This window comes from Anguilla rostrata, chromosome 7 (genome assembly GCF_018555375.3).
Source record: "Anguilla rostrata isolate EN2019 chromosome 7, ASM1855537v3, whole genome shotgun sequence".
NCBI classification, from domain to species: domain Eukaryota; kingdom Metazoa; phylum Chordata; class Actinopteri; order Anguilliformes; family Anguillidae; genus Anguilla; species Anguilla rostrata.
This window is the reverse complement of record NC_057939.1, coordinates 7,711,865-7,729,967: the sequence shown is the minus strand read 5'-3', so window position 1 is coordinate 7,729,967 and position 18,103 is coordinate 7,711,865. Positions and strand designations below refer to the sequence as shown.

Here is an 18,103-nt window from a genome sequence, read left to right as displayed (position 1 = left end):
GCTTGTGTAACAGAATGTCCGCAACAGAAGATGATGTCATCCTGTGGAGCCTCCATAAAGGGTAAAAATAGTCCTGTTTCTCCAAGAGGTAGGTCCGCTAGTTCAAAGAAGCCTTTATAGTACTGTTTGGGGACCGCTGCTTGAAGCCAGCAGTAGAGCTCTCTGTTACATTTACCTTAAGTGTTTCTCAGAATGAAACCAAATAGCCTGTTGCACAATGGTAGTGCACCTAGCAAAAGTAACCATTTGGGATCAAAAAACGTACTACAATCCGTTATATTTAAAATGAATAACCGTGTTAAACAGCTATGCTTTTATGATCATTTTTAAAACTGAGGCACCGTGCAAGTACCATTGAGAGGAGACAACGTCAGCTAGTACACACAACACCAGCTGTATTCATATCACGGAACTGTGTGGCAAAGATTCATGTTCAGTGAAACAAAATCCAAGACAAAAATAAAATTTCGCAGCACCGCCTCGGTTGTTTTGCCGAGTCAATGTGTCATGAACCATTTTCTGCAAATAAATATAGACTTGCGAAAGATGTTCTGCTGCCGAACCTTCTCTGCGGGGAGAGCGGAGGCATCCGCTCTCATGTCATCGTACATAAAGTCAAACAAACATCCCTTATTTGGAGATGGTGTCAAAAAGAAAATAGACAATAAAATATCAAGTTTCTTAACTTAAGAGGCCGCTGGGAAGCTCACTCGGTAAAAGTGTCCTGGAGGGTATGAGTCAGCACCGTGGTCTCAGATCGAATTCGTGCAAGTTCCTGTGACTGTGGCGAGATGCAGCCCTGTAGGTATGCTACACAATTGGCTTTGCGTCGCCCCAAGGGATATATGGGAGTAGTAGTGGGGTTCAATGCATGAGCGGGCCCTGTTGGCCATCCAGGCACCTGTGGCTTGCTGACTGCACACGAGTATGATTGGGTCTCCTCCACCCCTACTCTGCGCGTACCTGCCTTGTTGCTGTGGTGTGAAAAAAAGCAGCTAGCTGGCAGTGTGTTCTTGAGGAGAACCATGTGTTTGTCTTCACCCTTCAGCACCCAAATCAGCAGCAAGGGTGTTTACGAGTACTTCTGTACACAATTCCCGAATTGGACAATTCCCCAAATTCAAGAGGGACTGCAGGTGCCAAATCTAAAAGATAAAATGTAATAAATAAAAAACATTTATTCTTAACTTAACCTCTTAATAATGACATTATTCCAGAAGTAGTTACCCTACCCGTCAGGTACTAGAGGCAAATTTTATCTTCTCTGCTATTTTATTTATTTAATTTTTGACAGCTTTGGTGGCCTTTCGTTCTCTGCAATCTTGAGACATCTTATCTCTGGACATTCCCATCTCCAAAAATAATTCTACATGTAAGTTCTGCACCTTATATATAATGAGATATACTGCATGGAGATACCATCTTGTAAATGCACATCTTGCTTAATCACCAGATCAGGTGCTTAACTGCACAATCAACTCATCTAATGGTGATTTGTGGCATTATATAGAATGCCAAGTATTCACTGCAATAACTCTCTGTTATTATGTTTTGTATGTTTGTGTTCCTTTGTGCTGTAAAATATTTTATTGTGCTGAGATGTTTCTTTTATTTGTATTATGCTGTTTATGCATATTCATATTAAATTCGTATTTGATAATGATGACTTAATGTTGGTGTTTACAATATTACCCTAATATTACCAAATAAGATAGATGCACTTCATTTGGCTGTCCAATATTTGTGGTGGAAAAGAAAACTGAATAAGGCACAATAATTCAATAACATTTAATGCATAAATTAATTCAGCTCATTCAATACCAAACCAAATATTCAAGAACAGCAAACCGTTATGCAAACGTTCTAGAACAGAATTGTGGCTAAAATGAACGGGCTGAAGGTTACTGGTTTGGTGGCCAAGGGTGATTGTGTGTGCCTTTTATACTATGTCCAATTTCATCCCTTACCTTTTTGCAATGTGTTACCCCACCAGCCATGTAGGAAGGCCAGAGTTCCCGCCCCCACAATGCACCACAAAACGTCTCCAGAGGGCTGCTGCAAAACATAGAAAACGGTTCAACCGTGAACTTTCAGTGTTCAAAACATAACTGAGCATTCTGCCTATTGAATTAGCCTGATTTTGATATCCTTTAATAAGCCATGTAACCTGCCAACAAACAAATCTGCCCAAGACACATACAAATAAATAAATACACTTTTGTGAGATCTAAAAAAAGAAAGAAATGCTTTCTAAACTGTTGCATGTCATCTGTAAATTATTAATAAATCCATATCTTATGTTAAATTCCTATCACAAATATGAAAAATACTGTGTATGCTAAAGTATACTATTACCACTACTACCGCTAATAATAATAATAATAATGTAATTATGCTGCATCAGAATCTGTGCTAAATGAATGCAATGTATTTTTTTTCTCCATTGAAATAGTAAACTTGACCTTGGATACAATAAGCTTAGTATAGTGCTATTTAGTTATAGTTATGCGCATAGACAGTTACAGCCTGCTACATTTTTTTTTCCTAAGGAGTTCATCGCTGTCATGCTTCTGTGTAATATTTCTGCACCCACTATTTAAATATCCACAGAGGCAATAATGCAATCGGAGCAGATACTGGTGATATTTAATTACTGTGCATGTTAAATATCACCCGTGCCCGTTTTCTTTTTTTTCAACGCCAGCTTATTTTTGGAATGACATTTCAGAGGAATGTGAGACCTTTGCAACATAATTTCTGCTTCTTTTCATCACTCCTGCCCCTGAATGGCAGCAAGACCCTTAAACCTTTAGTTTTCATCACCCAGAGAGCCAAAAAAATAAAAAAAAGAAGAAACTTCACTAAATATTCGTTTTTAATTACCCAGCTTGAAACAAAATGAAATGCTCACCTCCCAGAACTATGGAGAATTATGGCTGTGAGTCAACGTGTCGAGGATGAGTCTGTTTTCATTTCGTTTAATTTATGGATTCATTTTGTCTTCGCTATCCTTATAGGTCAGCGTACTTGCTCCTGTGATGTGAGCTGACTGCGAGCGTGGGCGTGCGGTATGTGCTGCGGTGCCGCAACACTTATCGATTTCGTGTACTTTTTCTTTTTTTTTCTTTTTATTTATTTGGTTTTGACTTCTTTCCTTCTCTGTCTCACGCAGGATGTTTACTTCTGCGGGCTTTGTTTTCACCTTGCTGAACCCCGGTGGCCAAAAAAACGGTCCCCGATCGAACCCTCCCGCGCACATGTTGTATAATGCCGTCCGCTCAGTAGTCACATGATCGAACATCGATCTCGGCTGCTGTCAAAGGTTCGGAGGTCATTCATACAGGGCTTGTTAGCTGAGGGCTTTAAAATGCTAAAGGGGACGTTAAAGACTCGATTGATTCTCAGCCTCTGTTGGGAATTGCTGTGAACACAGCAACACAGAAATTCTAACTCTCTGTATTACTCCGTTTCAAGCAAATGGAAGTTTTAAATACACAGGAAACGGAGCGTTCTGTAAAGGGTAAAGCTTTAAAAAATTAATCGAGTTGAATAAGACATTTGGCTTTTTTTTTGATGATGGAACATTTCCCAGAAATTTGAAGGGGGAGTTTACTTTAAAGGCTGATCATCCTTAAGTTGAAGTGCATTCAAATATCAGCCTGCAGCTACCCTCATTAACGAATACCGAGAAAGAAAGCAATGAGTCACACGCTAATAGTGTTTTAAACTTTTATGGATTGAAACGCAGTAGACATGAGGACTGTAGTATGCGTTATTATTGTGCTTGAGCCAAATACGGCGCATCGAGGAGTTAATCAGTCAGCTGATGACAGTTAGGGAAAGATAGGTTTCTTTTCCCCATAAGCATACAGGCATGCATATGGGCACAATTCATTTTTATTCAACCCTTATTTAATCAGGAAGTGCCACTGAGATAAGCAATCTCTTTTCTCCTGTGTCTGTGTGCATATGTGTATGTATGTGTGTGTGTGTGTGTACATTCAGTTTTTCCCAAATATGGGCAGTAGGTGTCTCTCAGTTTCTCTGGTGTCTCAGTACTTCATCTAAGGAGAGTTTGTCTGTCTGTGTGTGTATGTGTGTGTCCATTAGTGTGTGCCTATGTGTGCATGTCTGCATGTGTTTGTGTATGTATGTGTTGGGGGGGAGGGTGGATATGGGGGACCAAATGTGAGTGTTTTTGTATGACTGTGTGAGTGAGCACAAGTGTGTACGGCTGTACATGAATCCAGGCGTTTAATTGTGTGCACCTTTGTGTTTGTTTGCGATGAGGGGCATAGTGAGAGACGACGCCTCTGTTTCCGTGGCGATACGCCACTGGGAGTAACTTCCCCCCCTCCTCTGCCCCTCACGCGGGGGCCGTGACCTCTGCTGACCCCCAGCCACTCCGTATGTGCTCTGTGACGTCTTGAGCTGATTGGGCCCTCCGGTAAAGAGGAGAGAAGACCGGCTTTGCGAAGAGGCTCTAGATATGAAGAGTCCCCCTCTCTCCGCCGTGGCAACCGAAGCTGAGGACGGAGAAAATCACAGCGCGCTCTTCAAATCAATTTGTGTCAAAATCAAGAAAATGGAGGAAGCCTGACATTATTACAGACAGACACGAACGCGCCTACACACACACACACGCGCGCGCGCGCGCATGCATACACACACACTCACTCGCACACACACATAGACGCACACGCCCACACTCACACACACACACACACACACACACACGTGCACTCACACACACACACTTACACACACACACACACACGACACACCATGAGAAAATGAGCGCACACTCTTTGCACATCCTCATACTTGAGGAAAAGGCCACGCCGCTGATCCAGGCTCTCGGTCTCTGCAGTGAGGTCGTAGGGTTACCTTCTTGCTAATTGGTGTTGGGAAGCTCTCGCTATTATTTGTATATGGGGATTGATGTGAACTGAGGTGCAATTTGCAAATCCGCTCCTTCCTTAAGTGAGGGTGCTCAGTGGTTTGAAATGGGTCAGCGTGTACTCCACATTTATCCATCCGAAAGTGAAATTTTAATTTGCACTGAAAACCTGTGGGCGGCTAGACTAGTTATGAACACGTGTGACCTTTTAAAATGCGCACAATATAAATGCATGTATGCACTGTATGGCTATGACAGATATGCAGAGATATGATACTGTTACCTCATAAGTAGATGCAGTATAGATGTGATACAGGTAGCATACAAACAAAAAGTCAATTCTCGGTACGGAGCGATCATCTCCCCCTCATGTTATGGCATTCCTTTTTTTACAGAGGGGTGTCTTTCAAAAAGACAGCCCCTCCATTCGCAGTCTTTCAAACACCACCCCTGTTTTCTCCCTGCAGTCTGCAAAGCCAAGTTAATTGTGCACCTGCTCGCGGCTGCGAACTCGCAAACTCTCAGCTCGGGAGAGCGCAGAGAGGCATGGTCTCTCCCTCTGTGCTGCGTGTCAGCTGCTTCCTGTAACGGTGTTGTAGTACCACCGGTTACAGCTTTGCAGGCGGATGCTTCGTGTGCTGCTTGTACAGGCAGATTTGTGGGCACCCAACTAACCAGAAGGGGTTACTGATGCACGACGAGACACGGAAATTCTATTGACTGAAATCCCTCTCACCCCAGGTAGCGCCATGGCCAATTATGCATTGCCCCACGGGACCGCTGGCCACAGTCGGACGCACCAGAACCGTGCCTGAACAGGATGAGCCACCTCTTTTTTTAATAGGATATCTAACTAAGGCTGCATCTTGGTATCTGGGTATTCTGCATATTTCAGATTGCATTTACATTCTACTGCAATGTTAAGATATCTCTCTGTGTGTATAATTGAGAGAAAGAGAGAGATGAACCCTCACTCTTACACATTGAAGTCTGTACTGTTTTCTTGTGTTATAGTTCTGTGTGGAAAAAGATTGTTTATCTGCAAAAATCCTATCGTAATAATAATTATCATTATTATTGTTGTAGTTGTTTTTTTCTGTTTGTAGTAGTAGTCGTATACGTATGTCTGTGTGCATAGTAGTAGTAATAATGAAAATTTGGACTATAATGAGGTAAAAATGATTTTCTAAATCTACGTAGGCCTAGCTGTTTTTTCTTTCTTATTTTTTACTTACACAAAAAATGAACCTGGCAAACTTTGCCATTGATATTGAATTCACACAACAGCCAAACCTGGGCTCGATATCCTTGAACGGAATATCACGCACCCTGAAATCTGCTCGTGTACACAGGAGACAATGTGGTGAAAAGTGATGTACTTTTCAATATAGAGACGAAACGCGCTGAGGTAGACTTTATCTCCGCGTGTGGCCGCAGTGGCGTGTGATGCACAGTAATCTGGGTTTTTCTGCGCCGGCGTGTTTGTCACTTAAGCGGCACAGGCAATTCCTTATCGTTCCTCGTTGGTAACTGACAGGCACATGCATTGGCTGTGTCATTACCACTGTCTGAGAGCAATCTCGCCGTAATTCTCCTGTCCCGGCTCCGGTATTAATGCGCGGCACAATAGCTGAAGGACGGCTGGAAATTGGTTGAAAACAGGTTGTTCCTCTGAGATTCGGGGGTGTTTCTCTAAGCTCTGGAGTATGAGATTAATGCCCGGGCGGAATGATAAGTGTGCTGCAGTCGGAGCAGAGGGATACGAGCGATGCTATCTCAGATATGCATTCTGTCACTCCCCCCCTCTGTGTCGATCAATATCTGACTCTGAATGTGCATTAGAAAAGCTCGGCGCAGTACTGCCAGGGTTTTCCCAATGTCAGTATCACTGCGTCGTCAATAAAGGAATTGATTTCCAGTATAAATCAGAGGCCCACAAAACCTTTCCACCAATTTATCAATATCACATTTAATTTTGGGCATACATGCATAAAAAAATTACAAGAACATATGCACAGCACGCATTAGTGATTTACAGTTTATCTGGTGCTCCGGTCATGATTATGTCTTTGATATTGATGAGTGTGGTCACTATAACCTTCATAAGCCAGTTATGACTGCTCTTTGGGTGTCATGTTGCTTTTTAACGAACCCCTGGGCTCCTGTTGCTACTCTCTGTGCATTTTTGCAATACAGCTAGCCAGGGAGCTGGGTTTTTATGTTACGTTAGTTATGGCAGTGGAATTTTAACGTCAGTTAGCTAGTTGAGGAAGAGAGCAAAGAGGTGCCCTAGCTTCTAAGCAAATCAAAATGCCTTCTCAACACAAAAGTCGATCTCAAAAGAGAGAACGGACCAGGAGAAAAAAGGTAGCCAAGATGCCCGAGTTGGGTGACTTAAATTTTGTATTTTTTTAAAAGCAGTATGTCTGACCACTACAGTATGGATATAGCCTTCCCTGCTCAACTGCTGTCATTCAGGATATGTTTTAAAAGTGAGATCGTTCAACACACACCTAATTATTGTGGAACAACATCCGGTAACGTGTGGGCTAGGCTACTGCACTACTGTTGTTGACGCAGTCGCATTAAAATTAATCAAGAACTACGTAGGCTACTTGATCAGCATCATGGGGCTGGAGAGACTGAATGGGCTATCTGTATGCTACTTGCTCTAAGGTCAGAGGTCGTGAGCTGAATTTGAAGTAGAACGCTGATGATTTTGCACAACACAAGTTCGGCTCCTCGGTTGCCCTGAAAACGAGTGAGTAAACTAGATTGCTTTTCAGGGTAATTGGTGCTGGGTTTCCGATGGGCTACTGCACCAGTCTGTTGAGTTGGGCTACCGTCGTGCATCTCAACAACTGTTTTTGATTTGTATGAGCAAAAAGCCGCCGTGCTAACAGTAGTCCCAATAAACCTTGATTGTAAAATTTCTTAAAGGGAAAGGACCAGATCATTTAAAAAATCCAAAAGCATTAGGGTGAGTTATGGTATTTTAGTAGCCTAAAAGAATGTTTCTGACTTAGGAAATTGCTTACTGTGGATAAGAGGTGATTTGTTCGTGACCCCCACGTTATGGCAATCCTGGGGTCCCAGATTGACCATACTTTGCCCTCGCAGCTTTTGAGGTTTGGAGGAAAGCAAAAATGTCCAAGTGGTAACAGGTGGATTTTATTGTAAGGTTGTTTATAGCACGCTAGTATGGGTTAACTTCAAGCCTGTTTTGGATACGGCCTAGCCCAGTGGTGAGTCGGAAAATATGTAGATTAAGACCCAATGTATACATATAGCCTACTTAAGTGTGAGCCTTTGTCTGATCGTGCCTCTTTTCTGTTCTTTTTGGTCTGATGCGTTGTGCTGTGTAGGCCTAAGCAAGCACAGCTATGACCCAGCTGGTTGGGATGTTGCTTGTTTTGTTGAATGTTTGTTTATGTTTCCGCTAGCCTACAGCCGAGCACTGTCCGGGTTTCTGAACTTGACCTACTTTCTCAATAGCCGCTTAACTAGTGCAACCCAACACATTGTTTACTGTAAAATAGGCCTATTGGTAGTGTATGTTTTTGTGCGTTTGAGGGTGAGAGGGGGCCCGTAAAAAAATCTTGCACAGGCGACCATCGTTACTAGCATCCGCCACTGGCTAATTTCTACCAGTCATTTTCAATTAGGCCTGCCCGTTCGTATAACCCGGGGCATTATCATGGGCCTTATCTCTGTCCGTAACCTAAGTAGGGACATTTGCATAAGCCCTGCCTCTGTCTGAAACACGGACTGTTGCCTGTTGCAGTACTCCAAATTCCCTTTCCTACTTAATTCGTTACATTTCAGGCTTCACGTATGCCCTCTTGTCAACTTTTTCTATGCACACTATACTCATGATTATCCCATCCAGTATGAAAGCTATTGCTGGTGGCACATACATGATATGCTTTGAGTACAAAGTCTGATACACTTTGTGCTTTACAGATAAGCTATTAACGAACAAAATGTTTCCCACATTTTCTAAATATAACTAATAGTACCAGCCGACTGTAGAACAAGTGCAAAACAGTTTAGCTCACTTATGTGATTTATGATTGTCATGGCAACGCAACAGCACATGCAAGATGCTAGGCTTGTTGGAAATTACAATTAGAAAGTACAAATCGTGTGGGAGTGTTTTGTTACAGAGGTATAGATTTCTGCAACCACAACCGACAGTTTGTCAGTGCCAAGCCTTTTGATGTTATAACGTTTTCCGATTAAAACGCATATGTTGTAATGAAGTCTATTGAGAAAATAAATAGGAGAGTGGCACTGTGCCAATAACAATTACAGTCTGCAAGCACTGCTGTCTACAACTAGTTAATAGCTACTACACCGGCGTTGTCTGCATGGGGTTTCAGTCAAAAGTATATGCAGTCAATATCATCAAAACTATATTAGGAATAAAACTGACATGCTGTATGCAGTGTGTCATTCCTATCCATGAACATAGAGGGAGCTGTTGCTTAATGCTAGCTCTGCATGTGTATTCTTCCCATTCTGTAGAGCTGGTTCAACTAATTCCACTAAGGCCTAATATTAGACAGCATATGTTAGATTGCTATTATCCCTATCCTAAAAATACACTGTTGCATTCTATTGTCCTTTGATCTACTGTATGGAACTGTTCCATCAGCCAATGCTCTGCTAATTCTATGCTTACATTCATATTGATTCTCAGAATAATTGTGTTAGGCAGTCAGCATGATTGATATGACTTTGACTTGATGCAAAATGGTTTTTGTCCCAAGCTTCCTCAGCATTGATCCGTGTGATATTTCACTTATGGAAGTTCCTTGGGCATCCAGGGGGATGATTGTGAATAATTTCTCCTCTTGGTTTAGAATAAGTGTAGATTATACGTCGTCTTTCACAGTAATTTGTTTTGCCTTGCAAAGCTGCTTTGTTTGATCCCCGAACACACACAATTCATACAGTAGTACAGGTAATGCAAATACTACAATTTCTGTTGCAGTACATCGAATAGCAAAGTCATATAGTTACATCTAGCTCTGACAGTTGCGTATTTGAATGGCTGGCCATTCATAGTGGACAACGAAGTGCCCACCGGATCTTGGTAACAATCTTATTCTCTATCTTTGCTTCCTTTGAGTTCCTCCTCAACTTTTATGAATTGTCTGCTGCAAATATCCATGGAGGTAAACATAGCAGTAGCCTCTGTTGTCGCATTGCTATGATTATGCAAAAATATGTTTTGCTCTTAAAAAAAAAGAAAAAAAATACCCCAAATTACTGCTGTGATCTTTTGGGTGGGACTATGCTGCCATTGGGGGTGTTTAGCAAGAGTATAATAATTTGCTGTCTTTCTTAACGGCTGCCTCGATGAAAACAATTGATACTGATTTGGTCATTCTGGCTCCTCATGGTCACATCAGCTGCAGGAAATCTGGATATTCCAGCACAGTACAACCCCGTACACAAATCAGTTCCTCTCTTTATATTTTTTATGTTTTTAAATGTCCCTACCAAGATAGAACCTCATAATTATGGAAACTGCAAATTGGTGTCAGCCTAATCTCGCATTATTGTTGTTTTTCTTGAGTTGAATTTTTTTTTTTTTCTCTCCCCCAAAGCAATTATTTTGACAAGACAAATCAAAATGGTCCAGTAAAATGGAATGGAAATCAACAACAGCCAAGAATGAGCGTACAAAATCCATTGTGAAGGATGTCATTGTAAACATAACATAAGCCTTTCAGTTTTTTTGGGGGGAAAAAGTACAGTTCAGTTTTTTTCTGCATGTGAGTTCAGCCATTCACATGACTTGATGTAAGCTGTATTTATGGGAAGGCTTAGCTGATAAGTAGAGAAGCATTTCATTCATTAGCTCTTGAAAGGACTAATGTGACTTTAATCGGGAATATTTATCTCACATCTGGTGTTAAGTTTTGTAGCATTCTGCCTTAAATCCCAGTGCAGGCATTATTTAGTCTCTTTATTGGATTCACATTATGTTCAATTTGAAAAGCAAACCTTTCTTCATGATTTAACTAATTGTAATTTCTGGTAGAGCTTTTTAACTCGCTAAACCTCGACAGGCCTCATCTGTTTCTTATCTCTCCATCAGAGTGAAAAATTAAATTCTTAAGATAATTTGCGTGGCGGAGTCTCTGTGAATTTCCCAGTGTGACTCACGTTTGGCAGTATCTTAACAATGATGAGGTTGTGATTTTGTTTTCCCACTTACTATTTCCTTTTTTAAAAATCTTTGGTACCATAAGCTAGATATTGTCATTACGAATGTGCATTCAGGTTTTGTTGTTGCCATATTGATATTATTATGAAATATTTTGTACATCCTACATGTATAAAAGATATACACACACACACAAACACACACATCTGGACTGGTAATTCTGGAAAGCACAATCTGTATTGATTTCAAAGAGATTTTTCAGGCATGATGATATTGTAGGCCGTGCATAAATCTCCGCAAGTAAAATTGAAAGTGGAGCCTTATCCCCCCCGACCTGAGTGTGGGGGAAAAAATAAAATAAAAAATTAGCTTACAGCAGAAAAAATAAATAAATTATAGTCAGCAATGCATGCATGCTATGAAACTCAAGAAATCCTCTTTAGGAGTGACGTATTAAAATTCTATACTTGGATTAAACTGATTCAGACCATCTTTCAGAACAGCAAATGCTACCGTTCGCACATTTGTGCTAGGTCACTTTAGTGCCACCATGATCCATGACTGAAAGCACTCCCATTCTGTTTTCACACTTGTTCATTTTGGCAAAAGGGAAATATCCCATTTTTAATGAATGTATTTGTTTCATTGGTGATAGTGAAATGAACAAATTCAGTGATAGGCTTGCAGGTACTATTTGTCCCATCAACCAAACAGGTTTGGAAACTGGGAGTAACTTTGGCAGATTTCAACTTATCAGGCTCATTATTGTCACTGATGAAGAAAATTCTAAGCATTCAATGTGAGAGGTAAGGCTGGGTTGTACTCTGGGAGAACATTGCTCAATTTAAAATCGCCGAGCGTGCACGAACATTCCATTGTCGCCCGATGTTCCCTCGTTTCTCGTCCTCGTTCACAAAAAAGTATAAACGTGCTCCAGTCAACATTCAGCGATCGTTAATAATGCCAGGAACAGGTTGCTTTGATACATGCTATTAAATCTACTGCTCTACTCTTCAGGACCAGAACACGAAACGCCTCTTTATAAAATGGGTTCAGTGATAACATTCAAATGATTGCTGATATGCATGTAACTAGCCAGAAAACTCTTTAATCTGCTTGTGGCCTAACTTTATTAACCAGTATGTAGACGCTGTTCATTCACGCTAGCTAATGTTGTACGTTGTTTATAACTGGGTAAATGGTCAGATATTGCAGTTTGGAAAGCAACCACTAAAATTGAAGAATGCTTTAATGAGATAGCGGTTACAGCTGGGTTGATAATTGGTGATTACCTTGAGCTCAGGATTATAACTATTCAATGAGAATAGTCTGGGGGTGACTAATGATTTCAATCAATAAATGATTGGATTTCTGACTGCATTTTCACATCACTTTCAACGTTTCAGGGGTCAGTTCCCGATGCAATTTGTGTTTGGAAGGTTCGTTAATGAAACGGTCACTCCCTAGAATCAGCGTGGAGGACCCTGGGGGTCAGAGGTCACCAAAATATCCCACCTACGCAGTGTGGATCCCACCCAGTGCTCTCAGCTGCTCAACACCAATCCACGCACGCGTATGCTTGCAAATGAGAGCTCGGAAAGACTTCTAAATTTTCCAGAAGATTCTGTAACGTATGCATTTTTACGCTATTTATAGTTGAATTGTTTTTTAAAAAATTTTGTTTGTTTTTATTTTGGTGCAGTACAAGATGACTTCCCATTGTGAAGAGGCACATCACAACCGTTTAATTTGAGTGCATTTAATACATCAGTTCTGGTATTATTCAGCTGTTGCCTGAGCACTAGTACACCATTCACTACAGTCCTTTTCACCTGGCATCACCACACATGTCTATTGTGTAAGTTCAGATGTGTGCAGTATTTTCCAGCCGTTCTGCCCCACGCACCGTGTTCTTCACATGACTTACTGACCGCTGCATATCATAAGCTCCATTGCCGAAACTTGGCCAAAATCTACAGTGCGAGTGCTTGAGCTGAAACAAAACATTTGGTTTGCCACTCTAAAGGCTTCGTGTTGAATAACATGTTGGGTGGCTGAGGGTTATAAATGTGCTCCTTGTGCTTCCTCTGTGTAAGAAAAAATATTTAAAAAAAAAAAAAAATGGATTTTTGATCCTCGACCAAATGGTTGTGAAATCGGTCGGAGAAAGGAACAACATTAAATCCTTTCATTCTTCTGCCCTCAACTGCCTGCTCGTGGTTGTGCGCGCTCGCTCCAGTACCAGTATAGCAGGCCTTGGGCTAAAAAAAAGCATGGAGTTTCTGCTCGGTGGACTCGCTACATGGAATGCAGTTTATTGTGTACATGAGTGTGATAAGTTCAGAGATGCCTTCTGCCTGGGGACATCACTGAGATCGGTATTAGACCCCTGGCTTCGGAGACGTGGCTCTTTTTCTGCAGCTGAGTTAAGAATCTCTTTCTCGGCTAGTGGATACCGTAAGAATGCCAAGCCTTCTTCTTACACATGTACACGGTCATATTTACCCTTCCCCGTTACTGTGTATCTGTTCCTTCCCGTTCTGTCATATCCGTGCAGTCTCGCACACGGTTCTGCATCGTAGCCCGGCAGCCGTGGATTCAGGGGTCTTGGATTAGGGATAATTGAAACCTGAAATCTGAAATCTGAAGAAAAGGCCCGGTTATGTTTTTCATTGTTTGAGCGTACTTCCCGGGGTGCAGAGGCGGAGCGATGTGGAGCGAGCAGACCAGGAACCCCGTTAAGTGCAAGATCCCCTTTAATGTGCCGCACAGGAACTGCATCACCCGCGCACCGCGATGTAAAATCGTCAGAGTAAAGTGGCGCTCCCCACGTCGCCACGCGTTCAAAACGTTACGCGAGATTAAACGCGAGGCCTCAGCGCCCTGCCGGGTCCGTCATCCTCGAACCGCGAGGCTTTTGCGAGGGCAGCCTTCTGTCCAGGCCCGTTACGGAGGACGTCACTCCGCTCCCGGGGCTGCCTGCCCGAATACGTCCCAAACTCTGCCCCCTCCGCTGCGCGGAAACCGTCTGTCAGTCCAGCGCATGGGCTAGCCATTTCCAAACCAGAAGCCCCCCCCCACCCCCCCCCCACTGCCCTGAGCATCAGCAGACCCCCCCACACCCCTCCCCCACCTCTGGCGACGGGACCCGTTTCCGGTGCGTCTGACGGAAAGGCGGGCGCTGACGGCGTGCGGGCGCTGACGGAAAGGCGGGCGCTGACGGCGTGCGGGCGCTGACGGCGTGCTGGCGCGGCTTTTACGGCGCTCTGCCAGCGGGAGGAAGCGAGCGAGTCTGCGCCCGAGCTGCGCGGGCGATTAGCGGCCGGCTCCGCGGTATTGATGTCACGTTCTGTTCTTTAACTGCCGCGGAGCCCGGCGCTCCTCCCGCCGCCGCTCCCGCGCTCAGCCGTTTTTGACGCGCCCCGGCGCGCGTTAGCGGGTGTTTTTTGTTTTTTTCCCGCCGCTTAATGGCTTTGCGTTCGCGGTCGCTGGGGTAAGCGAAGCTTGTCTGTCAGACCCCATTTGCGTCGTCCTAAGGAAGTTGTGTTTTCCTGCTTGTCACCGCTACTCCTCTCGTATTGATCACATCCCTCTGAATTAGGGCGACTCGGGCCCGTCTGTCTTCTTCGAATGCAAATGGCGGCAATGAATCCCCCCCTCCCCCGCCCACCCCCCCCCCCCCCTCCTTCCCATCTGTACGTCTGCGGGTATCGATCTGTGATGTTAGAAAGAGCAGTTTATTCACTCTCACCTGACAACACCAGGCCCCTGAAAGGCTCATTGATTTTTTATTTTTTCTCTTAGAATAAACAGTATCTCTGGTTCTGAAGTGAATTTGTCAGAGCAGCTGACAAGCTTGCCGTGTGTGAAGGCTAGAGAGAGAGAGAGAGAGAGAGCGAGAGGGGGGAGGGGGGCGGTAAGGGAGGAGGAGACTGTTGATGGAAGGAGAGAGGGAGGGAGAATGGGTTTTCAGGAATTGAAAATCCATATGTAGGATATTTAGAGACGCCATGTTTTTCTGTTGCGTTCATTTTTTGTAATAATCTAGGCCTATTTGTTGCGGGTACTGATATAAAAAAATTTTTAAATCAGCATTCATATATCAACTATTAACTATTTCCCCATTAATTTTACAACTAGTTTGCACGTGTGAATTTAAATATCAGGAACATGCAGTGCTTTTAACTCTTTGTATTTGCATCACTATGAATGCTTAGCCTTTTCTCACAGAAAAGCTGAACTATCACAACATTTGCAACCAGTCATTATTACATTACAATTTTCCCATTGTTTTTTTTTTTCCCTCCTCAATTTTGAATCACCCGACTGCGCCATTTTAGTTTCCACCACACCGCCCGCTCTTGTAGGTACACCAGGAGAGCTCCAGGCCAATGGTGTCCCCTCCTCCAATGAGCTGACCTGTGGTCCGGTGTCTAACTGAGCCAGCACGGTACCGACAAGAGAAAGCCGGTGCCAACTGGAGCAGAGGTACTGGAGACAGCTGGCAGCCTGTGGGAACCCGACATGACCTAATGAGGAACACATATACTGGGCAACCTGATGAACCCTGGAAGACTTAAAACCTATCCTTCCCTCTGTGTCCTGCCACAGATCATTGCTCCCAACAGGAAATGGCTGTGTATGTTGGGGAAAAAGATGACACATTGTGAACAAGTGAAACTGTCTGCCTTATCTCAAACAAGCAGTAAAAATCCAAGAGGCACGCATCACTCACTCAGTCTTTTTTGGGGCTTTAATATACAGGTTAATACTTGGATGCAAAGCCAGTGAGATAAGCCAGTGAAAAGTGTTGGGAGTTCACTGTGAGGTGTGTGCATTTAGCTGTGCTGAGGCAACAGCGTTGTGCAGTGGTCCAGGCAATCACCTTGCAGAGGTTACAGGAACAAGTCCAAAACGATCCTTGTAAATGCTGTAGTGTACTGCCTGGTGATTTAAGTGCCTTGTTTGTGCAATGGCTCAACCTGAACAGCTTGCCGTAAATACCTAACTGTAAAAATAGTTTAATAGGTACTTTAAAAAAAAAAAAAAGAAAAGAAGTAAGTATATGAGTAATTGCTTCTGCATTGGAGGATTTACTAATTGAATAATAAAAAGCAGTCCAACTTGTCCAAAACTTGTCCAACTTGTACCAGAATGGCCAGGTAGTTATACCGTGGAATGTGAAGTACCCAGCAGAACCTTGTGTCTCCGTAGTTACGAGAGGTGAAGCAAACCGCAGTAAACAAACTGAATGTGCCTTGCACAAACAAGTGCACCCATCAGGCACAGTACAGCCGTTTGCAGAAACTTTTATAAATGAGAGCGGTTGCAATAAAATCATATGTGACTGGTTCTAATTGATGAACCAGCTCCATCTTTTTGCTGAAAAACTGCAGGGCTCAATTCTGAAAAGCCCAATCATTTTGTTCCTGCATCACCAGATGTCCTTAGGTATGTCGACTCGTCATTATTATTATAGTTGTGTCCTAAGAGGATTTGTCTGCAATGGATTTCAGATATGTATTGATATTTGTATGTAATTTAGACTGCACAATTTCTAAGTCATTAAGATGACAAATGACAGATGCACATTGCTTGGGACAACAACAAAAAAATTGCTAAATATATCAAAATACTTTTTAAAAATAATTCAGTAACACTATTTTAGGCTTCAAATATTAATGGAAAATTAAGTTTAAATAATTTGATAACTACTTATTCAGGTGCTAGGTAATTGTTTCCAACCATTTATTACAGCTTATGTCGGGTAGCATTTCATTTCATATTAATGAATTAATAACCATATTGCTAAAGCCTGCCAGTTATAACAACATTAGTCAAGATTTCGTTTTTGTTCCACGACACGTGTTAGCAGTTTGTTAGAAGCATGTTGAACAATTTATTCAGATTAAATTAATTTGTTTTATTTATTCCTCTGTTTGAGGAAATGAGTCCATGAACAGGTGTTGAAGAAGTGTAAGGGATTTAACCCAGTGACTGAACAGGTGTATGGTGAATTCAACCCAGCCCACACACTGCTGCTGGCCTTCAGTTAGATAATTAATGACTTATTTTGCCACTCTCAGCACACTTATTGACCAAGTCACAATGCAGGATAAACGGCCTTGTTATTATACTGTTGTATTGTATCAGAACAAAAACAATTTATTACAGAACTTATTTTTCTTAATTGTCATTATACAAGCAGCTCATAAATTTGTCGGAAGCAAATAAAGCAAATTGTTTAACATGTTCAAAACTATTGAAATGGCAAAATACTAATACTGGTGTAATTACTGAAAGGCCCTTAACTTGCAGCTAATGTTTGAATGAGATGCTGCCTGAAAAGCAGCCTAATAATGTGTAATTAGTTATCTATGAGAGTCTCAATAAGCAGTTAGTACATCATCAAAAATGTATTAATTAGCCCTTAATATGTGAATCTAAAATAAAGTATTACCAAGCCTTTTAAATGATTACATTTAAATGTGTTACATTGTTTTGCTTTTTTTCCCCTCCAATAAAAGGACCCAGAAGTTATTTATGGACTTGATTTTGAGTTAAATGTTTTTGAACTTGTTTGTTTTCATAATCAGTTGTGCCTGTTAATGCTATGCCAGACAGACACACTACGGTAGGGCTTATGCAGCTGACGTATGGGTGCGTCCCCGGTGCTCTTGCCTGCGAGCCAGTAACAGTGCTCCCCCATTACAATCCCCACCGTACGGACCAATCACAAAGCATCGCTTCTGTCACCGACAACAACCGATATCCTATGAACTAAAAGGATCAGTGACCACAGGAGCCCTGACCCGGCCAATTAAATCCTCCCAACACCCTGGTGGAACGAATCCGCATCCTCCTGTGGGTTCCCATAGCACAGTCTATTAATGACACAGCCCAAGCTCAGGCATGCCGCTTCTCAATGCGCCCATTTTTGGGCCTTTTTTTTGATAAGAAATTCCCTGCTGGGCTACAGTTATCTGCAGTGCTACCACATGTTGGTACAAAGACATTTTTTTTTT

The 18,103-nt window shown here is 42.4% G+C and overlaps 1 long non-coding RNA gene across 2 annotated transcripts in view; it reads left to right on the top strand.

Annotated features, from left to right (window-relative positions):
• Window positions 1-7,443: 7,443 nt before the first annotated feature.
• LOC135258902 (uncharacterized) overlaps window positions 7,444-18,103 on the top strand; it is a 104,949-nt gene continuing 94,289 nt past the window's right edge. The window contains exons 1-2 of one of the 2 annotated variants that reach the window (XR_010331126.1): window positions 7,444-7,661; window positions 15,419-16,711. This is a non-coding gene — a long non-coding RNA (uncharacterized LOC135258902). Of the gene's footprint in view, window positions 7,662-15,418; window positions 16,712-18,103 lie in introns of those variants that run through there. The other variant, XR_010331125.1, reaches the window with a different exon arrangement.